The sequence below is a fragment of the Pongo pygmaeus genome, chromosome 4, assembly GCF_028885625.2.
Source record: "Pongo pygmaeus isolate AG05252 chromosome 4, NHGRI_mPonPyg2-v2.0_pri, whole genome shotgun sequence".
Lineage (NCBI taxonomy): Eukaryota > Metazoa > Chordata > Mammalia > Primates > Hominidae > Pongo > Pongo pygmaeus.
In genome coordinates, this window is record NC_072377.2 from 80,419,747 (window position 1) to 80,435,080 (window position 15,334).

At 44.5% G+C, this 15,334-nt stretch overlaps 1 non-coding gene across 1 annotated transcript; it reads left to right on the forward strand.

The window, feature by feature from the left end:
* The first annotated feature begins 14,559 nt into the window (after positions 1–14,559).
* Positions 14,560–14,663, forward strand: LOC129037738 (small nucleolar RNA U13). The gene has a single exon (XR_008502962.1). It is a non-coding gene; the product is annotated as a small nucleolar RNA U13 (small nucleolar RNA).
* Positions 14,664–15,334: the final 671 nt, after the last annotated feature.

Below are 15,334 nucleotides of genomic sequence, written 5' to 3' on the forward strand. Positions count from 1 at the left end.
TGAACTTGGGAGGTGGAGGTTGTGGTGAGCTGAGATCGCACCATTGCACTCCAGCCTAGGCCACAAAAGCAAGACTGTCTTAAAAAAAAAAAAAAAAAAAAAATCCTAAAATAACAGATGCTGGCAAGGCTATGGAGAAAAGAGAACGCTTATACACTATTAGTGGGGATGTAAATTAGTTGTCACTATGGAAAAAAGTTTGGAGATTTCTCAAAGAACTTAGAACTACCATTCAACCCAGCAATCCCATTACTGGGTATATATCCAGAAGAAAATAAATCGTTCTTCCATAAAGACACATGCACTCGTATGTTCATTGCAGCATGATTCACAATAGCAAAAACATGGACTCAACCTAGGTGCCCATCAACTATGGACTGGATAAAGAAAATGTGGTACAAATACACATATAGTATTGTGTATATGTGGTACATATATGATCTTATTCCTTTTTATATACATATATACTATGCAGCCATAAGAAAGAATGAGATCATTGGAATACTATGCAGCCATAAAAAATGATGAGTTCACATCCTTTGTAGGGACATGGATGAAATTGAAAATCATCATTCTCAGTAAACTATCGCAAGAACAAAAAACCAAACACCGCATATTCTCACTCATAGGTGGGAATTGAACAATGAGAACACATGGACACAGGAAGGGGAACATCACACTTCGGGGACTGTTGTGGGGTAGGGGGAGGGGGGAGGGATAGCATTGGGAGATATACCTAATGCTAAATGACGAGTTGGTGGGTGCAGCGCACCAGCATGGCACATGTATACATATGTAACTTACCTGCACGTTGCGCACATGTACCATAGAGCCTAAAGTATAATAATAATAATAATAATAATAATAATAATAATAATAATAATAAAATAAAATAAAAAGAAAAAAAAAAAAGAAAGAATGAGATCATGTTCTTTGCAGCAACATGGAGGAAGCTGAAGGCTATTATCCTAAGCAAATTAATGCAGGAACAGAAAACCAAATAACACATGCTCTCACTTATAAGTGGCAGCTAAACATTGGGTACACATGGACATAAGGTAGGAACAATAGACGCTGGGAACCGCTGGGTGGGAGGAGGTAGGGAGAGAGAAAGGGTGAAAAAACGAACTACCAAGGCTGGGCGCAGTGGCTCACGCCTGCAATCCCAACACTTTGGGATGCCTAGGTGGGCGGATCATCTGAGGTCAGGAGTTTGAGACCAGCCTGGCCAACATGGGGAAACCCCTTCTCTACTGAAAATACAAAAATTAGCCGGGCACGGTGGCGCATGCCTGTAGGCCCAGCTACTTGGGAGGCTGAGGCACGAGAATCACTTAAGCCCGGGAGGTGGAGGTTGCAGTGAGCCGAGATTGTGCCATTAAACTTCAGCCTGGGTGACAGAGTGAGACTCTGTATCAAAACAAACAAACAAACGGACAAACAAAAACACTATTGGGTACTATGCTCACTAACTGCATGAGGGGATCAATTGTACTCCAGACCTCAGCATCATGCACTATACCCTTGGAACAAACCTGCACACATACTCCCTAAATCTAAAATAAAAGTTGAAATGATATTAAAAAAAAAGAAAAAGGGGCTGTGAATCATAGTGACTTTGCTAATTGACATTATGTATTTCTGACTGGGGTCGCTCTCTTCTTGGTGGTATCAATGCTTGTATCCATCCTGCTCTTGGAAACTTGTTAGGAGTAAGAATACTAATTTTTCTATACAGAGTACGGCTCCAGGAAGCTGTGGATTAATAAATGCTTGCTCTGAAAAATAATTTGGGCTGTAGCCTCTAACTTACAGTAAGTATAGCCCCTTTATATTCCTCTTTTTCACCTTTAACCATCAGTTAATATGTTAGTACTGTTAACTCCCAAATATTCAAAGAACCTAGTTAAGTTTGCAAAACTGCTATGTAAACATGATAGCAATAGTTTCTGTGTATTTAGCAAAAGAGAGTTAAACACAGTATTTGTATTTATGAAAACAAATAAAAAGGCAAAAAGCCCCCCAACAACCCACATTTATATAAAACAGATTCCAATTCAAGAAGGTAAACTTAACATGTAGGTTTGTCATTCTTCTTTCTCAACATACTAATGAAGCGATAAAGAATTTAAAAGAGTATAAATCCATAGTCACAAAGATGATGAGGCATGATTTGGCCATCAGCAGTTGAGAGATTTCAACACATTTCTGGGAGATGAAAAGAGAACATGAATTGTAGACGGAGGGAGTGGAGTAGGGGGTTTTGTGTGGGAGCAGACTCTGGAGGAGTGAGACTTCTCTGCCCAGACAGGATGTGGACTGGAGTCTGCATGAGAGGAGAGGAAAACAGAGAAAGGGACTGAAAATAGGATGCTAAACACTGAGATTTTCAAAATGCTGTGGATAATTTTTTAGGACCTAGAATTCCTTATCATCTAAACCAGGTATCAAAAGTAAACGCAGATAATGACATTTTCAAACTGCCAGGACTCAGCATGTTTACTTACTACATCCTCTTTCTTAATGAAGTTCCTTGAGGATGCACTTCAATTAAAAAAAAAAAAAAAAAAGGAGCGGGGAGTGGAGTGGGGGAGAAAATTGAGAAAGAAAAATATGAGGCAATGAAGGAACAAGCCAGGTTGAGAGCTACGCAAATTATAACAAATGTCAGATGTCAGGCTGGGCTTGGTGGCTCATGCCTGTAATCCCAGCACTCTGGGAGACTAAGGCAGGCAGATCGCTTGAGCCCAGGAGTTCGAGACAAGACTGGGCAACACGGTGAAACCTCATCTCTACCAAAAATACAAAAAATTAGCCAGGTTGGTGGCGCACACCTCTAGTGCCAGCTACTAGGGAGGCTGAAGTGGGAGGATCACATGAACTTGGGAAGTTGGGGCCGCAGTGAGCCAAGTCCAGCCTGGACAACGGACACGCCGTCTCAGAAAAACAAACAGACTGGGTGCGTGGCTCACGCCTGTAATCCCAGCACTTTGGGAGGCCGAGGCGGGCAGATCATGAGGTGCAGTTCGAGACCAGCCTGGCCAATGTAGTGAAACCCTGTCTCTTCCAAAAATACAAAAATTAGCCGGGCATGGTGGTGCGTGTTTGTAGTCCCAACTACTGGGGAGGCTGAGGCAGGAGGAGTGCTTGAACCTGGGAGGCAGAGGTTGCAGTGACCCAGGATTATGCCACTGCACTCCAGCCTGAGCGACAGAATAAGACTCAATCTCAAAAAAAAAAAAAAAAAGGAATGAAAAACACAAACGAGGGCCGGGTGTGGTGGCTCATGTGTGTAATCCCAGCACTTTGGGAGGCCGAGGCGGGTGGATCACCTGAGATCAGGAGTTCAAGAACAGCCTAGCCAACATGGTGAAACCCCGTCTCTACTAAAAATACAAAAAATTAGCTGGGCATGGTGGCGGGCGTCTGTAATTCCAGCTACTCAGGAGGCTGAGACAGGAGAATCGCTTGAACCCGGGAGGCAGAGGTTGCAGTGAGCCGAGATTGCGCCACTGCACTCCAGCCTCTCCAGCCTGCGCAACGAGAGAAAAACTCCGTCTCAAAAAAATAAGGAAAGAAAGAAAAACACAAACGAATGTCTGTGGGCTGCAGGAATACTTACTTGCAAGAAGAAATATACCGGATTCCAGGCAATATATAAAGCAAGTAAGGAACTGAAAAAAACAAAAACAAAAAACCAATCTGGAAGAATGTGGTGGCAAAAGCATGTTTCTTCTTTCATTAAGAAAGGTAATGCCGCCGGGCACAGTGGCTCACACCTGTAATCCCAGCACTTTGGGAAGCTGAGGCGGGCGGATCACCTGAGGTTGGGAGTTTGAGACCAGCCCTACCAAAATGGAGAAACCCCGTCTCTACTAAAAATACAAAATTAGCAGGGCGTGGTGGCGCATGCCTGTAATCCCAGCTACTCGGGATGCTGAGGTAGGAAAATTGCTTGAACCCGGGAGGCGGAGGTTGCGGTGAGCCGAGATCACGCCATTGCACACCAGCCTGGGCAACAAGAGCGAAACTCCATCTCAAAAAAGAAAAGAAAAGAAAGAAAGGTAATGCCTAAACTGGGCACGGCGCTCACGCCTGTAATCCCAGCACTTTGGGAGGCCGAGGCGGATGGATCACGAGGTCAGGAGATTGAGACCATCCTGGCTAACAAGACGAAACCCCCTCTCTACTAAAAATACAAAAAATTAGCCGGGCGTGGTGGTGGGCGCCTGTAGTCCCAGCTACTTGGGAGGCTGAGGCAGGAGAATGGCGTGAACCCGGGAGGCGGAGCTTGCAGTGAGCTGAGATCGCGCCACTGCGCTCCAGCCTGGGCGACAGAGAGAGACTGCGTCGCAAAAAAAAAAAAAAAAGTAAAATTTTAAAGAAAAAAAATTTCTCAAGCATTTCTCAGTTTGCTTTTGAGAAATGATTGCGGTCATTTCCTTTAAGTGGTTAGTTCAGTGAATTATAGCTTTTTGTTAATTTGATTTCACAGCACAGTTTTGAAAATCACCCCAAAAAAGTACTGTATGGCTTGAACTGGCTTTTAACAGAATAAAATTCAATTCTGCTTTGAAGTCTTTATGACCTCCTTTACAGAAATGGTGACATTGTGGGGTTCTGAGTGCACCCTGAAATCACAGGTCTTGTGTGACACGGTGAAAATTACCCAGAACCCTGGGCACCCAATCCTCCACAAGGGAAGTCACCAATGCTGGCAAATAGCATAATGGGCTTGTGGCGCCCCCTACTGTCCACTAGGCAAACTTCATCACCTTCCTGAGCTACGTTCCAGGGTGAAGTTAAAAAAGAAATCTGCCTTGGAAAGACTGCATGAAGGTAGTGTCAGGCACGTGTATTTATTTACGTTCTTTAATCAATAGATATGATTTCCAAAATTATTTACATAACAATTTGGGAAATTTGAACGTAAGATGGATATTAGATGATTTGGGAATATTCAGTAATGTTCAAGCCTGGGACCAACACCTGTATGGGAGCCGAGGGAGGAGGGTCACTTAAGTGCAGAAGTTCTAGACCAGCCCAGACAACACAGTGAGGCACCATCTCTACAAAAAGTTAAAAAAAAAAAAAATTAACCAGGCCTGGTGGTAGGTGTCTGGTGCCAGCTACGTGGGAGACTGAGGTGAGAGGATTACTAGAGCCTAGAGGCCGAGGTTGCAGTGAGTGATGATTGTACCACTGTACTGCAGCCTGGATCACAGAGTAAGACTCCATCTCTACATAAATAATGATGATTTTGTTTTGTTTTGTTTTGTTTTTTTGAGATGGAGTCTTGCCCTGTTGCCCAGGCTGGAGTGCAGTGGCACGATCTCAGCTCGCTGCAACCTCCCCTCCTGGGTTCAAGCAATTTTGCCTCAGCCTCCCAAGTAGCTGGGATTACAGGCCCGCACCACCACGCCCAGCTAATTTTTGTATTTTTAGTAGAGACGGGGTTTCGCCATGTTGGCCAGGCTGGTCTCACACTCCTTACCTCAAGTGATCCACCCGCCTCAGCCTCTGAAACTGCTGGGATTACAGGCATGAGCCACAGTGCTCGGCCAATGATAATAATTTTTAAAAAGCAACCTTCTACTAATGAATACATAGAGTGTCCTTATTTTAAGAGATGCATGCTGAAGTTTTTAGGGATAAAATGTCATAATATATGCAACCAACTGTCAAATGGCTTTGACTCTCATTCAGAGCGAAAGCCAAAGCCCTACGATGACCTACAAGGCCATGTTTAATCTTCACCACCCCCTTTCTCTGTCCTCATCTCCTTCTCCAATCCCTCCTTCTCCCAGCTCCAGCCACACTGACCTTTTCAATCATCTGCATACTCTGGCCTCTTCACACCCACTTCCCTGGGCCCAAGATGCCTTTCTCATTAGAGTCTGCATTGCTGGTTCCCTCGCTGCCTTCCTACCTCTCTTCAAGAGACTTCTTTTTTTTTCCCCTTCTTTTTTTGTGAGACAGAGTCTTACTCTGTCACCAAGGCTGGAGGGCAGTGGCAGGATCACAGCTCACTGCAGCCTTGAACTCCTAGGCTCAAGCAGATCTTCCCACCTCAGCCTCCGAAGTAGCTGGGACTACAGGCACAGGTCACCATGCCTGGCTAACGTTTTTATTCTTTGTACAGGTGGAACCTGCCCATGTTGCTCAGGCCGGTTTCAAAATCCTGGACAGGAGATCCTCCCGCCTCAACCTCCCAACATGTTGGGATTACAGGTGTGAGCCACCTTGTCCGTTCACAAAGACATCTTAGTGACACTTTTCTTGGCCACAGGCTAAAATTTAATCTACCACTTACCTGCGTTGTTTTCTCTTCTTAGCTCTTATTACAATTTAATGCACCAAAATTTCACTTATCTTTTTTATTGTCTGTGTTGCCCAAAACATCAATTTACATAAAAGCTTTGATGGTGGTTGTGTTCATTGCTGTATCCGCTGGACCTAAACTAGTAACCAGAATATGCTTGAAACTCATTTCATATACAATGAGTGAAAAAATAAAAAACAATGTGTGGGCTCAAATTTTTACTCTTATAGTCAATTTGCAAATTTTGTTTTAGACTGTGGCATGTACAATGTGTGAAAGATGCCATCTGTTGATGATTGGCAGGTTTGACTGGTTTGTGCTCTGAATTAAGAATAATTTACTTTTTCCAATGTAAGCTTTAAGTTGAGCCTTTCTAAGTTAAAAAAAAATAAAAATCTTCCATCGTATGCCTTTTAGGCACCCTTGACATCTTTCCAGGCTTTCACGACAAATTCAAAGGTCAGTGATGGCTGTACACCACCTGAGATGGGGTAGCCGGGTTATGGGTGATTTTTGTCTATCTTTAGTAAACATAAAATTTCACCCAAAATTGTTCCTAGAACAAACATAAATATAAGAGTAGGATATTAGGGCCAGGCACAGTGGCTCATGCCTATAATCCTAGCACGTTGGGAGGCCGAGGTGGGCAGATCACTTGAGGTCAGGAGTTCAAGACCAGCCCGGCCATCATGGTGAAACCCTATCTCTACTAAAAATACAAAAATTAGCTGGGCTTGGTGGCACGTGCCTGTAATCCCAGCTACTCGAGAGGCTGAGGCAGGAGAATTGCTTGAATCCGGGAGGTGGAGGTTGCAGTGAGCCGAGTTTGTGCCATTGAACTCCAGCCTGGGGGATGAGAGTGAAACACTGTCTCAAAAAAAAAAAAAAAAGAGTAGGATGTTAGATAAGTTCAGGGATGATAAAGCCATAATGGGTTAACTAGGATGGGGGTTGATTCGTAAGCTTTGAGATCGACTTTTAGAATCAGGCATATAAATCCTGCTGGATTTGAATGCTGTGTAGGATAGAGCACAGGTCTGAAAAAATATGAAAATTCTAATATCTTTATGTACCTAAAACATAGCCTCTTGGGTTTTTTATTTTTATTTACTTATTTATTTTTGAGACAGAGTCTCGCTCTGTTGCCCAGGCTGGAGTGCAGTGGGACAATCTTAGCTCACCGCAACCTCTGCCTCCTGGGTTCAAGCGATTCTCCTGCCTCAACCTCCCAAGTAGCTGGGATTACAGGTGCATGCCAGCAGGCCCGGCTAATTTTTTGTATTTTTAGTAAAGACAGGGTTTCACTGTCTTAGCCAGGATCATCTCAATCTCCTGACCTTGTGATCCATCCGCCTTGGCCTCCCAAAGTGCTGGGATTACAGGCGTGAGTCACGATGTCTGGCCGCCTCTTGGGTTATTTTTAAAATCACAGAGACTAGGCTAGTATTCCTAGCAGCAGGTAGAAGGCAAACCCTGTCCATGTGGACCTCTGGATGCTGGCAATTAAAAATGCATCTCTTTATCAACCCTGTAAACCAGCCCCCTTCCCATTACTGTAGTTAGCTGAGATTCTCACACTGTGAGATCTCCATTCCATTTATTCATATTACTCATTTACCAAAAGTGTATTGGGCCCAAATTGTGTCAGGCACTGGGGAGAACAAAAATGAATATTATACAGTGTACAGAGAAGTTATGTTTTAAATTTATTAGAACTCAAATTGCAAAAAGAATCAGTAGGGTTGTCCTTGGTGCCATGGTTAACAGTCCTTTCAGATAAAGATCAGATACTTCCAAGTTCAGTTAAAACTTACTTTCGGCCAGGTGCAGTGGCTCACGCCTGTAATCCCAGCACTTTGGGAGGCCGAGGCTGGCGGATCACTTGAGGTCAGGAGTTTGAGACCAGCCTGGCCAACATGGTGAAAATCCATCTCTACTAAAAATACAAAAATTAGTCAGTCATGGTGGCAGGCACCTGTAATCCCAGCCACTCAGGAGGCTGAGGTGGGAGGATTGCTTGAGTCTGGGAGGTGGAGGCTGCAGTGAGCCGAGATTGCACCATTGCACTCCAGCCTGAGCGACAGAGCAAGACTCTGTCTGAAAAAAATAATAAATTAATTTTTAAAAAAGTATATATATATTATATATATTATATATATATATCAGAAATAGAGCATACAATGCAGTTCTGTAATTTGCACTTAATATATTGTGAGCACATATGCACATTCATAACTACATATCATTAAAAAGTAATTACTCAGGCTGGGTGCGGTGGCTCACGCCTGTAATCCCAGTACTTTGGGAGGCTGAGGCGGGAGGATCACTTGAGGTCAGGAGTCCGAGACCAGCCTGACCAACATAATGAAACCCTGTCTCTACTAAAATACAAAATTAGTCAGGCCTGGTGGCGCATTCCTATAATCCCAGCTACTTGGGAGGCTGAGGCAGGAGAATCACTTGAACCCAGGAGGTGGAGGTTGCAGTGAACCAATATCGCACCATTGAACTCCAGTGTGTGCAGCAAGAGCAAAATTCATCTAAAAAAAAAAAGTAAGTAATTACTCTTTAATTGTTTGACTATTGAAAACTCCTAGTTTCTAAGGGATATCAGCACATGAGTTCCCACCTCTGTTATCCAGGCCATATAAATATCATTGATTGTACACCGATGGACAAAATAGAAAGCAAAACAAAAACAAAAACGAACAAGTCATAGAAGAGGGTAGTAACATTTTAGCCAGAGAAAAACTACTCTAAATGGAGGAAGTCAGAAAATAAGGCAATCAGCATCATATTGCAAATGCAATGGAGAGGTAAGGTCATGTTACAATGTAGCCTAGTAAAAGAAAAACAAAACAAGCAAAACAAAACCCCTGAAGTTGAAGATGTGGTTTGTTTATTTATTTATTTATTTTGAGATGAAGTCTCACTCTGTCGCCCAGGCTGGAGTGCAGTGGTGCGCTCTCGGCTCACTGCAAGATCTGCCTCCCGGGTTCAAGCGATTCTCCTGCCTCAGCCTCCAGAGTAGCTGGGACTACAGGCGCCTGCCACCACGCCCGGCTAATTTTTTGTATTTTTAGTAGAGACGGGGTTTCACCGTGTTAGCCAGGATGGTCTCGATCTCCTGACCTCGTGATCCGCCTGCCTCAGCCTCCCAGAGTGCTGGGATTACAAGCGAGAGCCACTGCGCCCAGCAGAAGATGTGGTTCTAAATCAACATCCAGCCCAACCCATGAGTCTTCAGGTAATCTTGAGCACTTTAGCTGTCCGGGACTCAGTTTCCTCATCTGTAAAGTGAGGAGTTGGCCTAGATCCTCCCTTAGACCCCTTTCAGCTCAAATCTTCTCTGATTCTATGGAGCTGTACCTTTTCTGACCCATGAAGGGAAGGTCAGAACTCTGGATAGCACTGCACACGGTTTTAACTGTTCTAACGAGATGACGCACCCCCATCTTGGTTCGTTGACCACATAACAATGAATCCATCACAGAGCCCTTAAACGGGCCAGTTTGGATACCCAGCAGGTGTTTTGAAAAGCTACTGATTTAGGCCAAATTAGGAGGAGGGGGCAAGGGGTTGCCTTGGAGAAGCAAACAGGGGCGGCAGGCTGAACTGTAAATCACTCTCGGCTCTGGGCTCTCTTTTTTCCTCATTCTCATATGGGCTTCCAACCCTGGGAGCCATTTTTAGGGTAACAAAGGTATCTGTGGAATGTTTATTTGTTTCTATTATTTGCCACAAGCAGTCTTTTTTTTTTTTAACTTCAGTACTTAACACTCCCTCTTAAAACCAGGACTCAGTATAAAAACTATGCTTCACACTGTTTGCAAGAGCCAAACATTGGACACTCAAATGTCCATTAAAAATAGGATGGGGGCTGGGCACAGTGGCTTATGCCTGTAATCCTAACACTTTTGGAGGCTGAGGCAGGTGGATCGCTTGAGCTCAGGAGTTGGAGACCAGCCTGGGCAACACAGCAAAACTCTGACTCTACAACAAATGCATAAGTTAGCTGGGCATGGTAGTGTGCGCCTGTAGCCCCAGCTACTCAGGAGGCTGAGGCAGGAGAATCACTTGAGCCAGGGAGGTTGAGGCTACAATGAGCCATGATCGCATCACTGCACTCCAACCTGGGTGATGAAGTAAGATCCTATCTCAAAAACAACAAACAAAAATATGGGACCAGGTGTGGTTGCTCATTGTAATCCCAGCACTTTGGGAGGCTGAGGCAGGAGGACTGCTTGAGCCCAGGAGTTAAAGACCAACCTGGGCAACAGAGAGAGATCCCGTATCTACAAAAAATAATAAATTAGCTGGGCATGGCTGGGCGCAGTGGCTCACGCCTGTAATCCCAGCACTCTGGGGGGCCGAGGTGGGCAGATCACAAGGTCAGGAGATCGAGACCATCCTGGCCAACATGGTGAAACCCCGTCTGTACTAAAAATACGAAAATTAGCTGGGCGTGGTGGTGTGTGTCTGTAATCCCAGCTACTCGGCAGGTTGAAGCAGGAGAATCCCTTGAACCAGGGCGTCGGATGTTGCAGTGAGCGGAGATGGCACCATTGTACTCTAGCCTGGTGACAGAGCGAGACTCCATCTAAAAAAAAAAATTAGCTGGGCATGGTAGCAGATGACTATAGTGACTATAGTCCCAGCTACTCAGGAGAATGAGGTGGGAGAATTGCTTGAACCCAGGAGGTTGAGGCTGCATTGAGCTGAGATTGTGCCACTACACTCCAGCCTGGGCAACAGAGTGAAACTCTGTTTCAAAAAAAAAAAAAGATATGGATAGGGCTGGTCATGATGGCCCACACTCGTAATCCCAGTGCTTTGGGAGGCCGCCATGGAAGGACCACCTGAGGCCAGGAGTTTGAAGTTCCAGTGATCTGTGATTGTTAGAGGCCTTTGAACTAGAGCAACTCCATCTTGAGTAGGGGCTGGGTAAAATAAGGCTGAGTCCTACTGGGCTGCATTCCCAGACAGTTAGGCATTCTAAGTCACAGGATGAGATAGGAGACCAGCACAAGATACAGGTCATAAAGACTTTGCTGATAATACAGGTTGCAGTAAGGAAGCCGGCCAAAACCCACCAAAACCAAGGTGGTGATGATCGTCCTCACTGCTACACTCCCATTAGCACCATGACAGTTTACAAATGCCAGGGCAACGTCAGCAAGTTACCCTATAGGGTCTAAAAAAGGGGAGGCATGAATAATCCACCCCTTGTTTAGCATATCATCAAGAAATAACCATAAAAATGGGCAACCAGCAGCCTTTGGGGCTGTTCTGTCTGTGGAGTAGCCATTCTTTGGTTCCTCTACTTTGCTAATAAACTTACTTTCACTTTACTCTAGGGACTTGCTCTGAATTCTTTCTTGCACAAAATCCAAGAACCCGCTCTTGGGGTATGGATCAAGACCCCCTTCTTGTAACATCTTTTTGGCAACCCCAGAAGGGACTATAGTGTGGAAACCCCTGACCCAAAGGCTAACTTTGAGTAAGTGGTAGGGTCCAGTGACATCTTTCTGGCGAACCCTGAAGGGATGATACTGAAGAAATCCCCTCACTCAAAGGAAATAGATTGGTTGACTTTGGGTAAGTTGGTGGGGTACCTGGGTAAAGAATGGGATTGGGTGAGAGGCCCAACTTAGAGGGGTTAGAGTCTCTCCTAAGACAAAGAAGGTTAAAGGCTCCTCTCAATAAGAGGCAAGGACACTTGACCAACATTGGGTTCAAGGCCCAACTTAGGAGGGTTAGAGACCCCTCTTAGTAAAGTCCCCCTCGGCTAAATATGGGTTTGGCACTACAGGATGTTAACTGCTACTCTTTATGGAATAATCTGCTTTGCACTCTTTGGGGACGACTGTGGGTGACAGGATTAGGCATGTACAGGATTGTGGGACATGGGGAGCTTTTTCTTTCCTAAAAGGGGAAACTTGAGAGCTGACAGGACTGCTGGAAAAGATCCCTTCTTGACGGGCAAGCAGCTACCTGAACTTTTGAGCAATGGGTGGGTCTTTCTCTGGTCTCCCTGAGCTCTTCACTTTCCCCACCCTGCCTCAGGCAATGCACTCTTTCTCTCTGTCTCTCTCCCTCTCTCTGCAAACGGGTTAAATGAATGGTAAAAATCACTGTTTATCCCAGGTGTGGTGGCTCACACCTGTAATCCAGCACTTTGGGAGGCCGAGGCGGGCAGATTGCCTGAGTTTAGGAGTTCAACACCAGCCTGGGCAACAGGTGAAACCCTATCTCTACTAAAAATACAAAAAATTAGCCGGGCATGGCGGCAAGCACCTGTAGTCCCAGCTACTCGGGAGGCTGAGGCAGGAGAATCGCTTGAACCCAGGAGGCGGAGGTTGCAGTGAACCAAGATCATGCCATTGCACTCCAGCCTGGGCAACAGAGCGAGACTCTGGCTCAAAAAACAAACAACAATAAAAGCAAAAACAAAAATAACTGTTTATCTCCTCTGTAAAGTTTTGATTAATGGAAAAAAGGATTACTGAGGCTAATCTTAAACTGTAGTGAATATGGTGTGCTTTGTGTATCTTTTTTTTTTTTTTTTTTTTTTTGAGACAGAGTCTTGCTCTGTCACCCAGGCTGGAGTGCAGTGGCGCGATCTTTCTGTATTGTTCTGTCATGATGAGGAGTACCTTAGGATAGAATGTGGGCCTAGGATCCCTGTATGCCTGCTGTGCAAGACAGCCCAACAAACTGGTTAGTCATTTCCTTGGGAGACTGACTTTGTAACCATGTAGCTGTGCTTTCTCTTTTCACAATGGTGGGCTGGGTTCAGGGTCCTGGTGAAAAAATGATGGTATTTCCACATTATGAAATGTTATACAGCAATAAGAATGAATAAGCTACAACTATAAACCACAACCTGAATGAATCTCACAATGTGAGGACCAAAAGAAGCCAGACAAAAAAAGAGTATGCAGTTTACAATTCTACTTGTATAATGTAAAGGTCAAAACTTTAACAATAGACAAAATCGGGCCAGGTGCAGTGGCTCATGCCTGTAATCCCAACGCTTCGGGAGGCTGAGACAGGTGAATCACCTGAGGGTGGGAGTTCAAGACTAGCCTGGCCAACATGGTGAAACCCTGTCTCTACTAAAAATACAAAAATTAGCCAGGCATGGTGGCAGGCGCCTGTAATCCAGCTACTTGGGAGGCTGAGGCAGGAGAATCGCTTGAACCTGGGAGGTGGAGGTTGCAGTGAACTGAGATCATGCCACTGCACTCCAGCCTGGTGACAGAGCGAGACTCCATCTCTCAAAAATAAAAATAAAAAATAAGAAATAGACAAAACGAATCAATTTTTAAAGTTCTAGAGTGAGACAGGGTCCCACTCTATCACCCGGGCTGGAGTGCAATGGTATGATCTTAGCTCACTGCAGCCTTGCATTCCTGGCTCAAGTGATCCTCCTGCCTCAGCCTCCCAAGTAGCTGGGACTACAGTCACACACCACCAAACCCCACTAATTTATTTAATTTTTTGTGGAGATGAGATCTCACTGTGTTGCCCAGGCTGGCCTCAAACTCCTGGGCTCAGGGAGTCCTTCTACCTCAACCTCCCCAAATGCTGGGATTACAGGTGTGAGCTGCTGTACCAGCTAAAAACTAATCTATTATTCTAGAAGTTAGAACAGTTGTTACTGTTGATGAAAAAAGTCAAACTCTGTAAAATGTTTAAAGAGCTTTACTCTGAGCTGAATATGAGTGACCATGGCCCAAGAGACAGTCTCAAGAGGTCCTGAGAAATGTGTCCGAGGTGGTTCAGTTACAGCTTAGTTTTGTACATTTTAGGGAAACATAAGACATCAATCAATACATGTGAGGCATACATTGGTTCAATCTAGAAAGGCAGCACAACTCAAGTCAGGGGAAGCGTGCTTCTAGGTGATAGGTAGGTTCAAAGACTTTCTGATTGGCAATTGGTTGAAAGGGTTATTACCTAGAGACCTGGAATCAGTAGAAAGGAGTGTTTGGGTTAAGATAAGGACTTGTGGAGACTTGCAAGGTTCTTATTATGTAGATAAAGTCTCCTAGGTGGCCACCCTTAGAGGCAACAGATGGCAAATGTTTTCTATTTAGAACTTTAAAAGGTGCTGGTCTCTCAGCCAGTCTCTTCAGGATGGGAAAAAGACTTGGAAGGGGATTCTCTATAGAAAGTAAATTTCTCCCATGAGATACAGTTTTGCAGAGCCATTTAAAAATACGTCAAAGTCGATCCTTTTGTAGTTCAAGAGCGTAATGATCAGGTGTTCACATGCGTGCGTCAGATGTGCTACCCTCGAACCTTGTTAGGATGTTGGCACATTACATATCTGACATAAAAGAAAAATAATAAATAAAAATATGTCAAAGAAATATACTCTGGGGCAAAAGATTTTTATTCCTTTCAGGGCCTGCTATCTGTCATGTGATGCTATACTAGAATCAGGTTGGAATTTGGTATTTTATTGCTACAAAGAGTCTGCTTTGTCAGTCATAAGATCTCTGTTTTAATGTTAATGCTGGTCAGCTGTGCCTGAATTCCAAAGGGAGGAGAGTATAATGAGGCATATCCGACCCTCGTACCCCGGTTTGAAATCCCCTTGGTGGAGAGGAAGGGGTCTGTTCAGTCATTTGGGGGAGGAGCTTATAATTTCATTTTTGGCTCACATTACCCTGGTGGGACTTCATGACTGGAAGACAGCACGAGGGAGTCTTCCAGGATTCTGGTAGGATTCAGATTCTTGATTTGAGTTCTGGTTCTATGGATATGAATTTTGTAAAAATTCATGAAACTGTAAACTTATCACATATACACTTTTTTTTTTTTTTTTTTTTTTTTGAGACAGAGTCTCACTCTATCATCCAGGCTGGAGTGCAGTGGCACAGTCTCGGCTCACTTCAAACTCTGCTTTCCGGATTCAAGTGATTCTGGTCCCTCAGCCTCTCAAGTAGCTGGGACTACAGGCACGCACCACCACGCCTGGCAAATTTTTGTAGTTTTAGTAGA